Below are 21,741 nucleotides of genomic sequence, written 5' to 3'. Positions count from 1 at the left end.
TCATATAGTGCAGTTGTGAAGTGCCTGGTCTGCAAACCTGACAACTGCGTTTTGATCCCTGAGGTCGGCTTTAATTAATAAATTCAAATAGGACATTCAATGTTTCTCATTCTAGCTGTGGGGGGGGGGGGGACTGAGTCCACTCTCTGAAAAAAGTGGGTGGACCCCGTCCCCTGCGTTTACCCTCCACATGAGCCCTAGTTCTGCAACCTTTGGCTGTCCAGATCGCTTTGACTACAACATCCCATCAGCTCTGGAGTTCAAATCCCCTCAGCTCTAGCCAGCATAGTGAATGGTGAGGGCTCATATAAAAGCAGTTACATGGGCAGAAATCCTAAAAACAAAATGACTCCATTGGCAGACTTAGACCTGATGTATTCATATTGAACACAAAACATGCACAATCATCAAACAAAGAAAGTGGAGCTTGCCAAGCCCTGTTCTGCCATGTCTCGGGCATCTAGCACTCTTTGTTAGACTGCCAACACAAGCAACTAATGTACACACAGATTATCCATTTGTTCAGTCGTTCACAAAGCCCGAAACATACAAAAGGAGACACTAATGGCAACTTACGGATGTGTGTTGATGGACATTTGCCACTCAGCACCTTCCAAATTAGTTTTTCCTTGCTTGTATTAAGGGGTGCAATATTTGTCGTTTGCCCTGCGCACCACATTGGGCCTCATTACAAGGTAGGCGGTAAGGGTTTACCGGTGCTGGTATTTTACCGGTACCAGTAAATCCTTACCGCCTTATTACAAGGTCCCTTTGCGGGTTGGGGATTTTAACGCCTACTTTTTGCAGGCGTTAAAAACCAACCCGCAAAGGGACCCAGGGAGCGAATTACGGTACCGCAATTTGCGGTGCCGTAATTAGCGCCTTCCCCATTCCCATTATGCCCTATGGGGCAAAAATGGGAATGGGGAAGGGCAATGGTGGAAGGGGGAATTACCGCCCCTCCAACCTTGGAATGGGGCGGTAATTCCCCTTTCCACCAAGGCGGTGCCGGTATTTTACCGGCATAAACCATGGCGCTAATTGCGCCATGGTTCACCGCCTACCGTGTAATGAGGCCCAATATTGTCTTGAAACTGCCCTGGCTGGGGCTGATGGGAATTGCAGTCCAGAACAGAGCCAGAGGTTGCATATCCCTGGAAAGAGGGGTGTCACAGCTTTTCCACTCATTCGTGGGATGCCGCCTCTTGGCCAGAAGATGCCTTAACTATTCCCTCCGAACTCTCACCTAACTGCAGACCTTCCTAGGATTTTGCTTTCCAACTTGCTTTTCCTTTGAGACTTTTTCCCCCCCGCAGATTTACTTTCCTCTTTAGTCGGAGAACCAGGGCAGGCTGTGCATTTTCGTGGAAAGGGAAACAGAGCATGAACTTTCTGACACAGCAGCTTTAAGGGCCACTAAATCTATGCCGTCAGGTCAGGGGTTAAGCAAGCATCATCATCATACCTGATGAAGGCTGCGCAATCAACAGACCACCACTTTGTTGTCTTTGGGAGAGGTGCATGTCTTTCCTCTGCAAATGAGGACATTTCGGGAACAGTGCATTAATCACCTCACACAGTGCCACTTTGAGGGCCACTAAGGCTATTCCGCCAGGTGAAGGGTTAAGCAAGCATCATCATCATACCTGAGGAAGGCTGGGCAATAAACAGACCATCCATCTTGTGTCTTTGGGAGAGGTCCATCTCTTTCCTCTGCAAATAGGGAAATCTGGGAAAAAGTGCATTAATTACCTGACACAGTGTGGCTCTGACAGCCACCCAGGTTATTCCACCAGGTGAAGGGTTAAGCAAGCATCATCATCATACCTGTGGAAGGCTGGGCAATAAACAGACCACCCATCTTGTGTATTTGGGAGAGGTGCATCTCTTTCCTCTGCAAATGAGGACATGTGGGAAACAGTGCATTAATCACCTGACACAGTGTGGCTGTGACGGCCACTAAGGCTATTCCACCAGTTGAAGGGTTAAGCAAGCACCATCATCATACCTGAGGAAGGCTGGGCAATAAATAAACCATCCAGCTTTTGACTGTGTGGGAGGTGCATGTCTTTCCTCTGCAAATGAGGACATGTGGGAAACAGTGCATTCATTACCTGACCCAATGCCATGCCGGTGGCCACCAAGGCTATGTCACCAAGCCAAAGATCAAGCAGGTATCATCATACCTGAGGAAGGCTGCGCAATATACAGACCACCCAGCGTGTGGCTATTTTTTGATCGCAACAAAAACTCCACATTTTGTGACGTTCACATTGGTGAAACCTTTCTGCGAGGCGGCTAGAAGGGCACAACGTGTAGTGTTAGCCCACCTGCCACTCATGTCTATTGGTCTGATGGACTGATCAGTGTCATTTTCTAGCACCCATAGCTCCAGCTCAGCCTTGCCAGTCCCCACTCCCCATAAGAGCTAGCTGTCAATCATCAGTCAGGAAATTCGGTAAGCTTGGGAGCTCCTTATCGATATTCTCGTTCATCAGAAAAGCCCCAAAATGTACACCTTCGAGGGCCAATATTTCCTTTCTCCTGGGCACAGGATGTTCGATGCGCACCCTCCCGAGAGCTAGTTGGCAGGAAGCAAGCAACGCCCACTCTTAGCTTGCGTATGCAAATACAGGACGTGTTTAATTAATGACATATCATCGAACAGCCCCCAAGGTGGGAGCAGGGCGTCGCCACTCTCAGACTGAGAAATGCACTTTAAATAAATAATTGGCTCCGAATGGAGGCCCTAATACATTCTTAAAACGATGCCTGTGGCTTGAATATGTGCACTTTAAATGTTGTGTTGTGCAGTTAGAATTGTTAGTATTATCTTGATGACTTGCATTTGTCCTCACCTCGAATCATAGTAAATTGCTGTATTAATGAAATCGTTAACTTGTTTTGTTGATTTTTTAATCCAGTAGAAATACATGCTATTTACACACACGTATTTGATACATTGAGAATTGTGTAATGTATGCCTGAATGAGCTACATTTTCACTCCCTCCTTGGGAACTGAAAAGAGAGCTGTGTTGAATAGGGTAACTTGAATCTAATGGCTCTTCTCAAGCCAATAACGACTGATGTATCCCCACTTCCAAGGGCCAATCAGACGCTGCGTGCACTTCTGCAGTTCACAATGCCCTGCTGAAGTACAGGTAAGATAGGTCAGCGAGTTAAGCGCTCGCTTCTGACATCTGTGTCTAGTCTGCCGGATGCCTGCAAGGGCAGCTCAAACTAACATTCTTCCAAGGTCCATACACTGAGTATTATAAAATGTGGGTAATAATCACAGCATCTAGAAGGACGAGGCGACACATATAATTGTGAAATTGCTGTCAGAATAATTACATCAGGTCTAAGTCTGCCAATGGAGTCATTTTGTTTTTAGGATTTCTGCCCATGTAACTGCTTTTATATGATTGCCTTACCTAATGCATCTGGGCTTGATCACAGAGAGTGGAGCACTCATATGTAGATGTCTAAGTAGCTCATTTCTTCAGTCCTTTCTTTTGATCTATGTTAACCAAAAACCAGATCTACCATCAATGCGCAGCCTCGTGACCAGGTGAGTGTGGGCACTATTTAAAGGGCAAGGTTTTTTTGGGGTGTAGGTGGGGTGTATGTGTCCCTTTCTGCTGGCGCTCCAGTCACACACAGGGTGTTTTACCTCATAACCTTGGGGCCCACAGTCCTGGATGCACTGGGGGATTTCTGGGGTGTCAAGGGTTTTGATCCATGTTGAATTATTAGACTGGGTAGATGTGGGGATGAGCTGTCGTCGCCCATTATTCTATCCCAGAACAAACTAAATCAATAGACTGGGTGGATGTGGGGATGAGCTGTCGCCGTTCACATTCACACCAGAATCCAGGAGAACTGTGCAGTTGGCACAAGACCACTCCAAAGATACAACCTTCTTGTGGGGGGTTCCACATCACCACTCTACTGTAAGGATGCCATCAAAACAATGTTAAGCAAGGGTCCTATTCTATCAAGCAAAAGACCACTCTATTGAAATGCAGTAATTCAAGACAGAACCCAAAAATGGATGCAGTACCGACAAATTCCACAAGGCGGCGCTAGCGGTCTAAACTCTGACAGGAGAACTGGCTGACAAAGGGACCTGAGTCAACGGGACTTCAAAGCCTGTTGGTTAATTGAAAATCTTAGCCACCTGCTGTTCCCAGAGGCCAAGAGGCTGAGAACTCTTAACACCCCAGAGACTCACAACAGGAGGCAGGATATCACATGGCCCTTCTGAGTGAGAGGGAGGGGGTTTCCCCTTCAGCCTGGAGGAGAGAGACAATAGCCCCTTTCAGTTGAATGGGGTATGTTAATTTTGAATATTGACAGTAAACAAAGAGCTGCCTGTGAGCAGAGACATGTGATCCCTGACCCACCCAGCTTCAAGGGGCGGGCCAGACTTGAGTGTGGATTCCTATTGCAGCAAATATATATTTTATAGAAACATTGATAACTTATTGTAACCAAATGACAGGGATGTACAACTTTCAGATTCTTAGTATGAAAAATGCCATCACGATTTGAGTCCAAACTCCAATTTCTACGGTGTTCTAGGACCAAACCCCGCTATTTATTGATATTACAGACACCAGGTTTATGCTAGAAACCTAGTAAATAGCTGGAATGTGTGGAGAAGGAGGGTGTACAGTTGTGTTATTTTTTATGAAAATCCAATATTGCAAAACCAGTCAAAAAGCGCAAAATGTTGTCATTTTTGAATGCAAGCCCCCAGGAAGATCAGAGGCGGACAAGCATGGACCATAAGGAATATATAATGTGTACATGTAATTTCAACAAATTGTGTATCTGGGAAATATGTATTTGGATCAGAAATAGATTTGTGTGCACATTGACAAGGGGAGTGTCTTTCTGGAGGCCATAAAAATGACATCACTCTGACACACTATCCCTTCCCAAATCAGGGACCAAAGAATCTATTGACCTATCAAATTAAGAGAGGGGCAGGCTTAGTGAAGCTAGCCTCTCCACCCACTTTCAAAACACATAAAAGGAACATTGAAACCCAGGTAGAGGATTCAATTTCATTTTCTGCGGGACGCTCTGCCGGGAGACTCCAGACTTCACATCAATCAATCTCCAGAGACCAGAACTTTATTTCAGAACCTAAAGCAAGGGCCTAAACCCACAAACTGAGAACTCTTCTCAGCAGGCCTCAGCATCCTTAAAATCATTTGCAAACTATTCCACAGCCGGGCGAGCTGTTTGAATTCTTTGCCAAGAACTTTTAACAGAAGAGCAGTATCCAGAACCAGAGACCGCTAGCAGAACCACCCGCTGAGCAGAGGGAACCGGTGCCTGACAGACCAGCAAAGCAGAGCTGACCCAGACACTGTGAGCAGAACCGCCCGAAGTCCAGTCCAGTTGACCCGATCCGTGACGAGGCCCAGTCCTTCTAAAAATTAGGAGTGAGTATCCGCCAGAACTGTGCAGAACCCAATCTCTTAGTTAAAATAATCTAATTCAAACTATTTTAACCTAAGTAGAACTGCCTCCTAGTAATCCTGTCATCTGTCATTCTAAAGCAGCAAACTGTCACCTGTCATTTTGAGTTTTACTTTAAATCCGAAAAACTACCTTTACTAAATCGTCCGTATCTCTGGAACCGTTTGTCCTAGGAACGTGGTTTAACTTTCATGTAAAAGCTATGATTCTAGGCTTTCCAAGGAACCTAACACTCCTTATACTTTTGCTGTAATCACGATTCACGCACTTGCAAATTTTACCGCGATTTGCGATTTGGCCTGATTTCTTCTCCAGTAAAAAAGTCAGCAGCTCCTTGCTTTCCTTTGCTAAAATTCGTTTAACCTGCTAGTTACTCATAGAGCAGTGCTAAAGTGAGCCTGAACTAATGTAAAGTAGCCATCACCTACCCTGAACCTCTAGTGGGAATTAAAAGCAATTTTAGCACCTTTTCACTTCCTTGCAAACCACATTAAAGTAATTCGCCTGTGTTTCAAACTTCTACCTGTTTTCCTCTAAGCTTGCTGGGGGGGAACTGAATTTCATATTGTATTTGACTGCATTCCTGAGAACTGTGTGCTCCTTCTTCCATTTCTTACATTGCATAGGGGGGGGGGTGAATTGCCAGAGAAAAAGTGATTATATTATCTTTTGCTAAAATCATATCAAGTTATTTCTGTACTGCATTTCATTCCTCATTGCTTTTCCCTTGAAACCATAAAAGTATTTTTGCTGCCTTATCCATCCAATACCAACTCCTCATTGATTGTAAAGAGGTGTGCTAGTGTCAGATTACCCATTGTTGATCAACATCATATTCATAAGTGTGATATCAATTATTAATTTATTATAAAAGTGTGATATATATATAGTGTTTAATTTTTCAAATAAACCTTTTAAATTTGCAAAACAAGCCTACTTCTTGGCTCAGTGGGGTCAAGGGGGATTCTAAGAGAGGGGTGTTATACAAGGGTTCATCATCCAGATTATAACTTGCCATAAAAATATATAAATAAAGGCTTCCCTTGGGCATCCCAGACAAGGCACTGACTTCGTGGGATTGCTTGATTGGAGTCACTTACAGAGTGGGGGCTCGTAGCCGGGATCTTCTGGGTTAGATTTAGCACTTGTGCAGCTTAATACAGTGTGCTAACTGACAGGATACATACATCCGGTCGGATCACCATGCTGTGGTACGCTGTAAAGCACTCCTCAAAGGAACGCTCTAAGGAGAAGGTCTGTTTTGCAAAATAAAATACAAACTTCTGTAAGTCAGGAAGGAACTCAAATTCCAGAATGACGACACTGGTAGACATCAAAATAGCCAGAGAGCACTTCTTACTTAACCTATTTGTGAGAGGTGAGTGGATTCATCAGGACCAAACGGTCTGGTTGCAGGCAATCGCGCAACAGGTCACTGAAACAGGGTCAGATATATGGAGAGATCAGGGTCCATTACATGTGGCCCTGAGTGAATTATATATGGCTCCCAAAGCTAAAGATGAACACGACAAGATGGTTAGGATAGCGGCATATTTGTATCTATATATGGGAGTCATGCAGGACAAATGGGCTGAAGGCCCAGATCTGGCAAATAGGCAACAGATGGTGTTAGAGAAGGCCCAATCTGATCTGGACTCTTCTGAGCAGAGGCTGCTCAGGAGCCAGGAGTCAGAAAAGGACAGCAGACCTTACATCACTAAAATAAAGGAGGATATGGATGTGCTGCAACAGGAAAAGGCTGACCAGGATACCAGATTTCTGGCCTTGCAGAAGGAGTACCAAGAAGGTTGGACTCCCTACTGCAGAGCCAGAAAAAGCTGGAGCAACAGTTAGACTTCAATAGAGCATGTGCTGAGCAGGTAGTCACCCTGCAAAGCCACCTAGATAGGGAGAAGGCAGAGAGCAATAAACTGATTTTGAAAGACCTGGATACCCATGCAGAGTTTGACCAGGAGCGCCAGAAAGCTGCTGCCTTCCAAAGGCAAAGGGACGACCTGGCGGCACAGATGCAGGCTCTTAGTCAGGAAAGGGATACCTTAGGCCAGGAAGTCTGCCACTTAAAAAGGAAAATGGAAGAAAATCACCTGGCCCTCCAGGGACTGGGTGACCTCCAAAAAGAAAACCAGAACTTGTTAGAGCACACCAGGAGGGTGGAAGATGCTCTGGCAAGAAAGGAGCAGGCCAATAGGGACACAACTCAGGAGGTAACCCTCCTGCAGCAAAGACTGGCCCAGTACTCCAGGACCAATCAGGAGGCACAGAGAGAGAATGAGGCTCTCTGCCAGCACAATAATAGGCTCCAGCAACAGGTAGCGATGCAGGAGAGACTGATAGAGTCTAGTAAGGCCTTAACTGAGGAACTGAAAGCGCAGGCTCTTGCATTGCAACAGGGAGCAGGGGCGGATAGAGATGAGGTTCGCTGGGAAAGAGAAACTCCTGAGCATAACCTCAGGAGCCCTAGTACCAGAGGCCTTCATCTCTCCCAGTCCCTGGACTCTGCCACCCCTATGTCCCCTCGCGCACATGAGCCCAGGGCCACGGGGATGGCAGATTACTATCCAGCCAGAAGTATGGGGCTCATAGGCCAATACCTCCCAGGAATGGATGGGCGGGCATCCGGGTATGGGCACCCAAGCACAGTGCAATTTAGTGGGGAACCCCAGGAGAGTAGGCCCATTAAGGACATCCTGAAAACCTCTGCCCAGTTAGGTCAGTGGGGGGGTACCCATCAAATCCTGGCAGCAAGGAGGGATCTGAAGACTCCTCTGAGCATTACAGGACACAGGAGACCAGGTCCCCAAATTCTGCCAGCCATTCCCAGGCTCGCAGAATCCGGGAAAACCCAGAAGATCAGACGGGCATCTCTGGGAGCAGTGCTTCTGAGTCCGAGGATGAATGGACCAGGGTTACCCGAACCAAAAAGGCCAATAAGGCAAAAAGGGCCTTGCTTAAGGACCCATTGAAACAAATAAAGGCAATAAGGAGTGTCATCACGCCTTATCATAAGAACGCCAAGTATTCTGTTTGGGAACACTTGGAGCTCTATGAGCAAATGATGGAGACTTTCCATTTGAAGGACAGCATGTAACGCTCACCTGGTTCCTACGGAGGCGCTGACTCAGGCTGGACTGCGACCCTGGGTTCGGGATGCGCTCAGGGTGGGACCTCCGAATACAAACTGCCTGGTTTGTGAGGTATTTTTCTGTAGATGGGAAAAAGGGGTAAATACCCAAGTGATAGGATGAGGTTCCCCCCCAGTCTTGCTTCTCCCACTTCTAGGCTTTCAACAAGTCTCAGTGAGCTCTTACCTTTGGCTTGGTGAAGGTGAGCTCTCCATCCTGCTTCTGGTGCAGGGGCGCAAGGAGTCCAGTTACGTCACTGGATGAATTCAATGTGCAGGTTAGAGTCCCTTTGGTCTTTGGACTATGGTCTTTTCCAAAATGGCACCTGTAACAATGTCTTTTTCCCTTTCAGGTGCTGGGATGCTGTGGACGATGCCGCCGTTGCTGCACGTGCGGAGTCCGGTAAGTATAACTGAAACGTGGCCTTATCCTAATGGACGCCTTTAAACAATGTCTTTTTCCCTTTCAGGTGCTGGGATGCTGTGGACGATGCCGCCGTTGCTGCACGTGCGGAGTCCGGTAAGTATAACTGAAACGTGGCCTTATCCTAATGGGCGCCTTAAACAATGTCTTTTTCCCTTTCAGGTGCTGGGATGCTGTGGAGGATGCCGCCGTTGCTGCACGTGCGGAGGCTGGTAAGTAATAGTTAAACTGTAACCTTATCCAAATGTGCACCTTTAACAATGTCTTTTTCCCTTTTAGATGCGGGGATGCTGTCGGAGTGAAGGCCGCGGTGAGCCTTGGAGTGATCAAGGATGGATAAGGTAAGCGAGCGCGGCTGTAGGCGTTTTGTACGTTTTCTAACCTTGAACTTTTCTTTGCAGGTCTCGGAGACTGGATTCTGGAGGTTGAATTCAGGTACGTATGAATTCCGGCGTGTTTTCTTAACCCCAGGTTGTTGCTCGGGAAGCTGAGGATGTATCCGGACCAGGAATGCAGGAGCCGACACGGTGAGCGTCCTGCTGCTGCTGCAGAATAACGCGAAGCACATGAAATCCATCGGGCGTGGTTTAAATAGTGTAGCAGAGCTTTGGTGCATGTTCTTCCTCCAGCCCCATCCAGGTAAGAAAAGAGTTCCTGATTTGAGGAAGTAGTTCCTCTCAGCCCTGCTGGCTGGGAACTTCAGCCTGACTGGGTTGCTCTGGGTGAGTATGCAGCATGGTCTGCCCCAGGTAAGTCCACCCAAGCATTATGACATGGTTTGCCCATATGAGCCCGGGGCCTATGGCGCCGGGACTGAAACCCTTTATGAGCCTGGCGCCAAAGGCACCACGACACGGTCCAAAGGGCCCCTGTAGGGGCCTGCTGGGTCCGGAAGAATGAAAGGCGGGCCTGCTTCCGAGGATGCTGGACCTGTCCTGGCTCCTCAGGAGCAGTGCTCATGACAGTACCCCCCCCCCCCGCAAGGCCCCTCCCAAACTTGTCCTTCCCGGGAGTTTTGGTTTATTGGGAAAAGTCCGGTGAAATTTTCTGACTAAATGAGGAGCATGGACGTGGTCATAGGGTTCCCATGATCTCTCCTGAGGTCCGTAGCCTTTCCAATCGATGAGGTAGAATAGTTTTGATTTGATGATCTTAGAGTCCAAAATATCTTTAACCTCAAATTCGGGTTCTCCATTCACTTGAACAGGCTCTGGAGAACTGGTCAATCTGGTTCCCGGTTGCATGGGTTTCAAAAGAGAAACGTGAAATACAGGATGTATTTTCATATGGGTTGGCAATTTTAATTTGACAGCTACCGGATTAACTATGGCCGTAATTGGATATGGTCCCAGGTATTTGGGGTTGAAGGTGCGAGGCCCTTTAAGCGATAAATGTTTGGTGGACAGCCAAACTTGATCTCCAACCTGGTATTGAGGGGCATCGCTTCGGTGTTGGTCTGCTCCCTTCTTGTACCTTTCTTTGGCTCGTTGAAGATGTGCAGTCGCTTCTTTAAAGGTTTGGGTAATAACATTATGCAATTGATCCACGGCGGGTGTTCCAAGATCTTGAGGTGGGTCAAGGTCGGAAGTTCGAGGATGAATACCATACAAAATGTAGAAGGGACTCTTCCCGGTTCCTGAATGAACTGAATTGTTGTATGCATATTCTGCTATCCAAAGGATGTCCTTCCAGTTGCTCTCCGACTATTGTAGCATGCATCTTAAATATTGCTCGAGAGTCTGGTTGGTTCTCTCGGTTTGTCCGTCGGTTTGGGGATGATGGCTGGTTGAAAGTCTTACATCGATTTGAGCTAAAAACAACAGCTGCGCCAAAAGTGAGAAACAAACTGGCTTCCCCTATCTGAGATTACTATCGATGGGAAGCCGTGTAATCGGACGATGTTTTCGAGAAATACTCTGGCTAGGACTGGAGCTGAAGGCAAACCTTTTAGCCGAATAAAGTGGGCCATTTTAGAAAACAAGTCTACAATAACAAGAATGGTGTTGTACCCGGAACAGGAGGGTAAGTCTGTGATGAAGTCCATGGAAAGGGTATGCCAGGGACATGGTGGAATGTCTAATGGTTGCAGAAGACCAGCCGGCCTTTTCTTCTGACCCTTGTTTTGAGCGCATACACCGCAGGACATCACAAAATTTGTAATGTCTTTTCTCCACGAGGGCCACCAGAAGTGTCTCTTCACCTTTTCAGTGGTTTTGGCAATGCCAGGGTGACCCTCAATTAAAGAATCATGATAGCAGGAGATTACCAGTCCTTGTGAATCGGTGTGTGGTAGAAATAATCGTCCTTTGAAATAAGGCAAATCATTGCTTACGGTGAAATCTTTTCCTTTTTGTAACCAATTCTGTAAATCAGATGGGGTCACAAGTTGTTTTGTTTTTTCCTCAATATCCTCGATGGATTGTGAAGAAATCAGGCCCACGATTCTTTGCTCAGGAATTATTGGTACAGGTTCTGGATTGGCAATGTTGTCTCCCATTCCAATTCGGGAAAGAGCATCCGCTTTGCGGTTCTTGTGGCCTGGGCGATAGGTGATTATAAAGTCAAATTCAGCAAAGAATAGAGCCCAGCGAAGTTGTCTGGAAGATTGAGCCTTGGCGGTTTTTAAATACTGCAGATTTCGATGATCTGTGATCACTGTGACGGTGTGTTTGGCCCCAAGAAGATAATGCTGCCAGGCCTTAAAGGCGGATTTAATCGCTAGAAGCTCTTTATCTGTAATCGTGTAGTTGATCTCCGGCGCCGAGAACTTCCGAGACCAGAATGCCACAGGATGCAGCTGGTTAATCTCTGGATCTCTTTGTGATAAGACAGCTCCCATTGCTAAGCTGGAGGCATCGGTTTCAACGATATAGGGGAGGTCTGGGCGTGGGTGTTTCAAAATTGGCGCCGAGGTAAATTTAGCCTTTAGCTCTTGGAAGGCTTGTTCTGCTTCCGCAGACCATTCGAAGCGTTTATTCTTTCTTAAGAGGGCAGTGATGGGTTGTACCACTCGTGAAAACTCTGGAATAAATCTGCGGTAAAAATTGGCAAAGCCAAGCATGCTTTGAACGCCTTTCACGGAAGTAGGAGATGGCCATTTGAGGATAGCGTCAACTTTTCTTGAGTCCATGTGGACCCCTTTTGGTGACAGAATGAATCCCAAAAATTCGACTTCCGTGACATGAAAAACACATTTTTCAAGCTTGGCAAAAAGTTTATGTTGGCGAAGTTTTTCAAGGACCGCTCTGACATGATTTCGATGGTCAACTTCTGAGGATGAGTATACAAGAATGTCATCTATATAGACAACAACGCAGACGTCAATGAGTTCTCTGAGGACATCATTCATGAAATACTGGAAGGCGGCCGGTGCATTGCATAGTCCGAAGGGCATAACTTGATATTCAAACAGCCCATACTTGGTACGAAATGCCGTCTTCCATTCGTCCCCTTCCTTGACCCGTACTAAGTGATAAGCTCCCCGGAGATCTAGCTTAGTATAAATACAGGCGTTTTTCACTTGGTCAATGAGCTCTGGGATCAGAGGTATTGGGTACTGATTTTTTACAGTTATCTGGTTCAGAGCGCGATAATCAATACAGGCTCTAAGGTCACCTTCTTTTTTTGGTACGAAGAACAGAGCCGAGGATGCAGGGGACTTCGACGGACGGATAAAGCCATTGGCCAGGTACTGGTCTAAATACTTTCGCAAATGAAGATTCTCAGGCTCGGTAAGGGCATAAATTCTACTGCAAGGGGGAGTGGCTCCGGGTATCAGGTCTGTTTGACAGTCATAAGATCTGTGGGGAGGCAGGATATTAGCCTGTTCCTTCTGGAAGACATCCCTGAATTCTTGATACTCTGGAGACAATTGCGGTCCTTCGGCCGTTGCTACCGCTAGGCCAATACTAGGTCGAGAATAACAAGTGGTTGCACACTCTGGGAACTGTTTCGTCTTTGCTCGCCAATCAATCTGAGGATTGTGTTTCTCCAACCAAGGAATCCCTAGAATTACCTGGAATTGAGGAGCCTTGATCACGTCGAACACGATTACCTCCTGATGTCCGTCTTGGCCTAGTATCGTCACTTCAATAGTGGTATGGGTCACTGGTCCGGAGGCAATTTCCGTCCCATCCACCGTGGTAATGACGTCTCTAACCACCTTTGGACAAAGAGGTAGGTTCATCCTGGAGGCCAATTCGCGATCCACCGAATTTCCAACTGCTCCGCTATCAATGTATGCCTTAATCGCATGCAAGCGATCCGGTTGCTCTGGGTTTATGAGGACCATTGGCATTATGAAATGCGAGGTCAAAGAACTGGTTTTTACGCTCGGCAAGCGGACCTCTACACTTGTCGGGCCAGGTCGTTTCCCGGCTCAGATTTTTCAGAACTCTTATCAGAGACTCCGACTGTCTTCTTAGGTGGTTTTGTCGGGCAATCTCGAAGAAAATGCCCAGGACTCCCACAATAGAGACATAGTTGCATTTGTCGTCTCCGGTCACGTTCTTTCTGGGTTAAGGGGCCCTTTACAACCCCAATTTGCATTGGTTCGACGTCTTCTACTCCCTTGGTGTAACTTTGAGACTTAGGGAACACTCGTGTTTCAAACCTGGATCGATCCACCTTTCTATTTTGTAGCCTGTGATCCAACTGGACCACCAAATCAATGTACTCTGAACAATCCTGAGGAGGGTTCACTACCTGGGCAAGGACGTCTTTGAGTTCGCCACGCAAACCTCTGTAAAAAAGCGTGATCCTTTTGTCCTCGGGCCATCCGGTTTCCACGATTAGCCTATTGAATGATGCAATGTAGGTCAAAAGCTCTTGATTGCCCTGTCGTATGGAAAGGAGTTCATTGTCCAGGGCCTGCCCCTGGGAATGCCTTGCAAAAAGTCTTTCCATATTGGCCTGGAAGGCCGGGAAATCACGAAGGATTGGATCGTCCTGTGTAACTAGAGGGATCGACCAATCCGCAGCGCTGCCGCTAAGATACGAAAGTACAAAGGCTACCTTGGTCTGGTCCGTCGGAAAGGCTGCAGGTCTACAAAGAAAGTGCAAACGGCACTGATTCATAAATACTGCGAATCTTTTAGGATCACCAGAATAGCGTTCAGGTGGCGCCAAAGGCACATTTCCAGGTATGTTGATTTGAAATGGATTGGCTGAGGCCACTGGAATATAATTCCCCCCTGAGTTAGGTAGAGGGGTTTGTCCTGCTTGACTCTGTAATAACTGTCTGGCGAGTTCATCAGTTCGTTCCTTTGACACTATCAATTCCCTCCTAAGGGTGTTTGTTTCCTGGCGAGCAGCATGGACTTCGGCCCTTAATTCACCCAACAACTGGGCCAACTGGTCTGTGTCAGAAGTTTCCATAGCGCCTGGGTAGGACATTTTTGGTAGGCTTTGCGTTCTGTAACAATCACCTGGTTCCTACGGAGGCGCTGACTCAGGCTGGACTGCGACCCTGGGTTCGGGATGCGCTCAGGATGGGACCTCCGAATACGAACTGCCTGGTTTGTGAGGTATTTTTCTGTAGATGGGAAAAAAGGGGGAAATACCCGAGTGATAGGATGAGGTTCCCCCCCAGTCTTGCTTCTCCCACTTCTAGGCTTTCAACAAGTCTCAGCGAGCTCTTACCTTTGGCTTGGTGAAGGTGAGCTCTCCATCCTGCTTCTGGTGCAGGGGCGCAAGGAGTCCAGTTACGTCACTGGATGAATTCAATGTGCAGGTTAGAGTCTCTTTGCACTAGTCTTTAGATGCTGAGACTCCGTTGGGCGATGCTGTTGCAGTTGCACGTGCGGAGACACGTGAGTATAATTGAACTATGGTCTTTTCCAAAATGGTACCTGTAACAATGTCTTTTTCCCTTTCAGGTGCTGGGATGCTGTGGACGATGCCGCCGTTGCTGCACGTGCGGAGTCCGGTAAGTATAACTGAAACGTGGCCTTATCCTAATGGACGCCTTTAAACAATGTCTTTTTCCCTTCCAGGTGCTGGGATGCTGTGGACGATGCCGCCGTTGCTGCACGTGCGGAGTCCGGTAAGTATAACTGAAACGTGGCCTTATCCTAATGGGCGCCTTAAACAATGTCTTTTTCCCTTTCAGGTGCTGGGATGCTGTGGAGGATGCCGCCGTTGCTGCACGTGCGGAGGCCGGTAAGTAATAGTTAAACTGTAACCTTATCCAAATGGGCACCTTTAACAATGTCTTTTTCCCTTTTAGATGCGGGGATGCTGCCGGAGTGAAGGCCGCGGTGAGCCTTGGAGTGATCAAGGATGGATAAGGTAAGCAAGCGCGGATGCGGGCGTTTTGCACATTTTCTAACCTTGAACTTTTCTTTGCAGGTCTCGGAGACTGGATTCTGGAGGTTGAATTCAGGTACGTATGAATTCCGGCGTGTTTTCTTAACCCCAGGTTGCTGCTCGGGAAACTGAGGATGTATCCGGACCAGGAATGCAGGAGCCGACCCGGTGAGCGTCCTGCTGCTGCTGCAGAATAACGCGAAGCACGTGAAATCCATCGGGCGTGGTTTAAATAGTGTAGCAGAGTTTTGGTGCATGTTCTTCCTCCAGCCCCACCCAGGTAAGAAAAGAGTTCCTGATTTGAGGAAGTAGTTCCTCTCAGCCCTGCTGGCTGGGAACTTCAGCCTGACTGGGTTGCTCTGGGTGAGTATGCAGCATGGTCTGCCCCAGGTAAGTCCACCCAAGCATTATGACATGGTTTACCCATATGAGCCCGGGGCCTATGGCGCCGGGACTGAAACCCTTTATGAGCCTGGCGCCAAAGGCGCCAGGACACGGTCCAAAGGGCCCCTGTAGGGGCCTGCTGGGTCCGGAAGAATGAAAGGCGGGCCTGCTTCCGAGGATGCTGGACCTGTCCTGGCTCCTCAGGAGCAGTGCTCATGGCACAGCAGTAGCTGCATCCAGTACGTCAAATGGACCTTCTCACCAGAATACTCCAGCTTCTTTGCAGGGCTGGAGGATCAAAACCATTCAAGGTGGTCCACATACAGGGCGGCCATCTTGAAACATTTTTCTGTGCACAGAAATCCTCAAGAGGCTCGCAAGGCAGCCTACAATTTGCAATGTGGGGAGGATCAGGCCCCAAAAGAGTTTGTGCAAGAATTAAAGTGTGCCTTTGCGCAGACCACCAGAAGGGTGCGCACGGACAGCAGAAGATTTGTCAATACTCTTTTCCATGCCTTGCCCAAATACATCATGACCCAACTAGTGAGAGATTTTCACGAGAAGAGGTCACTAGACTGGGTCATTGAACAGGCTACCCGGATCTATGAGGTGCAGAAGCCCATAGAAAATAAAAGTAATGCGCAGAAAAACCCCAAAACCAACAGCACCCCTGCTGCTGCTAAGGTGGCAGAGGTAAAGGTTGCCCCGTTTTAGATTTGGAGATGGGGGGGCCTAAAAACCTGCCTGCACCAAATAATTCACAGCCCAGAAGGCCCTCGGGCCAGTCACAGACAGGGAGTCGAGGAGGTAGTCCCACAAATGGGGTCCCTCGTTCCCCTGATTATGTAAGTCCCCGCTACAAGGGAAACCGACCCATCCTGGGCTATGCGTGGACTCCTCCAGCCCAAGGGGGGGTGATCCAGCCAAGCACCTGACCCAGGGAACTTCCCTCCTAACGTCCCCCAGGAGGGCAGAAATTCACCAAATCCTGGGCAGAACTTTTTCCCCAGGTATCCACCCAATTTCCAGCCCCAAAATCATCCATCATTCTTTCCCCAATTCCCTGAGCCCAGACAACCTAATCCGGGAGAGGGGAGGCCAAGAGTGGAGGGGTACCCAAATCTTCCCAATCCAGGGTATTACCAGAGAAGGGATAGCTACCCTTCCCGGGATCCGCCCAGGGGAGAAAATAGAGCCCCGTATCAGCCTGAGCGGGTTTCACAACTTGAGCGCCAGGTCCAAAATATGGCACGGGATCTGGGTCACATACTGAGGGCTCAACAGAATGTGACAGATTGGCATGCCACCGCAGAATGCCCCAAACTCTGGACCTGGTGCTCCAGAACAATGACAGGGGCAGCACCCCGATAACCCACCGGTTCCCAGGGAGGAGGCACAAGGGGAAGAGAGGTGTAAAGCCTTGGAGGAAGCTTCCTTCCCAACTTGTAAACAGCCCCTGGAAAACCAGGAACCGGAAACAAAATCTCCTGCCCTGAAAGCCTGCCTCCCAAGGAGCAGAGGGGGGGTAGGAGAAACAAAGGACCCAAACAGACCCACTTTGTGGAGGAGGTACAGGTCTTCCAATTTGAGGGAGAGGGATCCTCAGAAGATCCTGGGAAAAGGATCTTCTCCTTCAGAGATGGGGGAACTCCTCCCAAGGAAAAATGGGTCCCAAGAGATTCCAATCCAGACTGGGTAGATGTGGGGATTGAGCTGTTGCCGCCCATCATTCTATCCAAGAACCAACAATACCAAAATCCCATGGGTCAAACCCATCCTGGTGACTGCCTCCAAAAAGGGGGGGCGGCCCAGAACCGGAACCAGGGGAACCCACAATGGCTCTGATCTCCAGTTGCCAACTTTTTCTTTTAGATTCCCAAGGCTCTCCACAGAATTCTGCCCAAATCTCTTCTTTTGCAATGTCCAAAACCGGAAAATTGGCCCACCAGTTGTCCAAAAATGTGCATTATCTGTGCCCCCTTGAGGAGATGGAGGGAAGATATTATGCCCCGGTACAAGTACAGGGGCAAAGTACAATTTCAGCACTGGTGGACACTGGATCTCAAGCTACCCTTCTGTCCAGAAGGGCCTTTGATGAACTGAATTTGGGAAGGGGAGAGAATTATCGTATTCCTCTCACCTCTCTTCCTAGACAACTCCAGAACTTTGACGGGAAGGAAATTCCCGTCGAGGGGACGGCAGATTTGGACATTAAAATTGGGCGACACAAGGTGAAACACCCGGTCATAGTAGTGACTCCAGAGGGCGCCCCTTGTTTACTAGGGAATGACCTCCTGAGAAGGTTGTCACCCCTAATAGATTGTGTAAACAAGGTCCTCTGGACCCAGACTAGCCGACCAATAAAATTAAAACAGAGTGTCAACCATGTTAGTTTAAACGGCACCTGCCACATGGTTGAACAAAAATCAGACCAAGTAGAATTTCACTTCCAGAACAACCAAATTCCAGACGTGACAGTAATAGCAGTAGGACAACAGACTGGTGATGGGGGGTCCTCTCTATTTCTGAAAATCAACCTTCCTTCCAGTTTAAGGTGGTATTCCACACTGGAAGGAAATACTCTGAAATTCTTTACCAATCCACAATCAGACACTCCCATCCTTATAGTCCAGAAAGATGTGAAATCAGCTCAGAGCCTGGCTGATATTCAGCAAATTGGAGAGCAGTTGTTCATCCCTGTTCAGTTAAATGATGGGAAGGACTCTGTTCTCGCCTGAGTGTGTGTGAACAACGGTAAGAGCTTCATCAGCGAAGCCATGTTCCGCCAACTCCCAAAAGATCCAGCCATTCCCACATCCAAACTGATAGACAAATGGGAAATGGATCTGGAAACACCCAATTCCAAACATCTCCTGCCAAGCAGGTGTATGATCAAAATCTCCATTGGCAACAAGAGCATAGTCCATAATTGTTGGGTCGTGCGAGACGTCACTGCCGCCTTTTACTTAGGCAGTGACATTCTCAATCGCTTCGCCATTAGTTTGGACCTAATAAACTTCAAAGTTTGGTCCCGATTAGCGGATAATCCCATGGGCTTTGATGATTCAGAAAAAGCATTTAGGTAAGCTCAATTGCTACCTTATGCAGTTGAAATTCAGATTAAAGAGGAAGTCACCATCCCAGAAAGGACCCGACAATTCTCCCTGGAAGTGAAAGTTAAAAGAGGACAAAATTGAAAAACCCTGATGCTTACATTCATCTAAATGCTTCTCTCCAACAGCAAGGGTTAGGGGTAAACCCAACACCATTAGTCAACATAGAAAATGACACCATTACAATAGAGGTGGATAACAGCGACTTAAAGAGTATTACTCTAGCCGCAGGCACCATTATTGGAATGGCGGTTGATGACCGACATTTCTCCATTGATTTAGGGAATTAACTGATAGGACCGATCCCCAAGGACTGTTTTGACAGTGACAGTGAGGACAATACAACACCAGACAGGATCTTCACCCGGCATGGAGGGAACTTCCTGGTGTACACTTCCTGCCCTTATGGTAAGGAAGATGTGACTTATGACTTCAGGAGGGATGAGGTGATTTTTCAGGTCCATGAAGGCTGCCTTTCCCACCTGAGGCCTCCAGTCCAAATCAACACTCTGACCAGGGACTTCTCCACCCAGCTGGAGGAGGCCGCTGAGATAGCCAAGCCAGAAGTCTTTCCAGGCTTCAGGCAGATGGTGGAAGAAAGAGTCAACCTAGCTGATGCCTGTGTGACTCTGGAACAGAAGCAAAAGTTGAAACAAGTTTTCTTGGATTTCCAAGATCTCTTTGCGGTAGACTCATATGACTGTGGTCGCACCGACATCCACACAACAACAATTCCCACGGACCCTGGCATGACTCCAGTGTTTGTGAAACAATATTGCTTGCCTCTCGCATCCATGGAGTCCCTTACTGAAATAATTAAGAACCTTGAGTCCCGGGGAATAATCCATCCAGTCCACAGCACCTTCAATAATCCGGTGCTGGGAATATTGAAGCCAAACGGCCAGTGGAGACTCTGCGCCGACCTTAGGGAGCTCAACAAACGGGTCCATACTTCCCGATGGCCTCTTCCCTACATTGACCAAGGGCTGGCCCAGATCCAGGGGTCACTGGTATTCACTGCAAAAGACCTGACCAATGGGTACTGGACCGTGCCTGTCAGTAGGGAGGACCAATACAAACTGGCTTTTACCTTTGGGGGCCAGCAGTACACATGGACCCGGACTCCCTTTGGATACCTCAACTCCGGCAATTAATTCAACATTTTCCTACATAAGGCCATGCCCGACCTGGGTGTGAGGGGTAACCTGGCTTATGTAGATGATGTCCTCATCAAAAGTTCATCTGTGGAAGAACACATAGCGGAGATCCGTTATGTTCTGACACAGTTGAGGGCCGCCGGAGCAAAACCTTCCTTCCAGAAAGCACAGTGGTGTAGAACCCGTGTTAATTTCTTGAGGCATGAGATTACTCCTCAGGGTCTCTGTCTCCAAGAAAAGAAAGTGGAAGCACTTCAGAAGCTGAAAGACCCCACAACTCTGCAGGAACTAAGGAGCCTCCTTGGACTGACTAATTACAGGAGAAAGTTCATTGAAGACTACGCAGAGATCTCTAGACCCCTGATTCATCTCTTGAAGGGGGTGATCAAGTGGGAATGGGGTCCAGAACAATCCGAGGCAGTAAGACAACTCAAGAGAAGCCTCTCACAAGTGCCTTACATAGGTTACTCTGTCAGAAACAAGGAGTTCTTCCAGGAGACAGGGTTCTCTAATACGTGCTTGACGGCAGTATTATACCAAAAGCATGACAAGGTCAATAAAGTAATCTCCTATGCGAGCAAAACTTTATCCTCTGTGGAGGAAAAATTCAACGATTGTGAGAAGGCACTCCTGGCAACGGTGTGGGCATTGAAGAATTACCGCCCGTTTATCCAGGGGGAACACATCATAGTGGAGACTCCACACCAGCCTCTGCAATATCTCCAAAGTGACAGAATCCGGGCCAAAACAAGAAGAGTCCCCTTGTGCAAGGTCTGGCTGACTTGCATGATTGTGCCAGAGAAAACTGTCTCGAGGACGAAAGTCTAAAAATCAAGGACAACATGGAGGCATACCTTAATTCCCCACACAAAGTCTTTGAAGAAGACAAGTGTGAGGGAATGCCCACTGTCTATGTGGATGGATGCTCGTACCATGTTGACAACAACGGGGAGAAAGAACTGGTGGCCGGCGTAGGGAATGCATGTGTGAAGGAGTTTCCAGAACCCTCTGCTGGATACAAAATTGGTCCCCGAAGTAGTCAGGTGGCAGAGTTGATGGCTGTGCATCAGGCCATCCTCACTGCTGTCCAACATCGACTCCACGAACTGGTCATAATCACAGATTCGGATTATGTACGGAACGGGTTCGTGGAGCACCTGGTTAATTGGAAAACCAGACGCATGTTATGTGCTAATAACAAACCCCTGAAACATGGGAAGCTAATCCAAAATATTGATGATCTTGTCACATCGAATGGGATGACCATCTACTGGAAAAAGATCAAGGGTCATTCCAAAGTAGAGGGACAGACAAAACTGGAAATGACTTAGCTGATCAGCTGGCCGAAACCGGGGCCATCCAAGGCGATCTAATAGAGATTGAGTCCCTGTTGGGGGACATCCAGGTCACTGCTATCACTAGGTCCCAGACAAATGCTCACAATGATCTTTCAACTGCACAATGGAGTAAGGAGACCCCTGATGCTGATTTAATCACAGCTCAGAAGGGGGATCCAATAATTGGTAAGTTTTACCAACACATTGAGGACCCTGAGAACTTTCCCTTGACGGATACCGATTACATCGGGAAAGAGGACTTAAGAGTGTTGATGAAATGTCCAAAAATGTTCCGAATCCAAGACGGTTTGCTGGTAAGGAAATCCAAAGCTGGCCACGATCAGTGGGTGGTTCCTACCTCATTCCGAAGCCTGATGTTAAGTC

The sequence above is a fragment of the Ambystoma mexicanum genome, chromosome 11, assembly GCF_040938575.1.
Source record: "Ambystoma mexicanum isolate Mex_15411 chromosome 11, UKY_AmexF1_1, whole genome shotgun sequence".
Taxonomy (NCBI): Eukaryota; Metazoa; Chordata; class Amphibia; order Caudata; family Ambystomatidae; genus Ambystoma; species Ambystoma mexicanum.
This window is presented reverse-complemented; position numbering follows the sequence as displayed.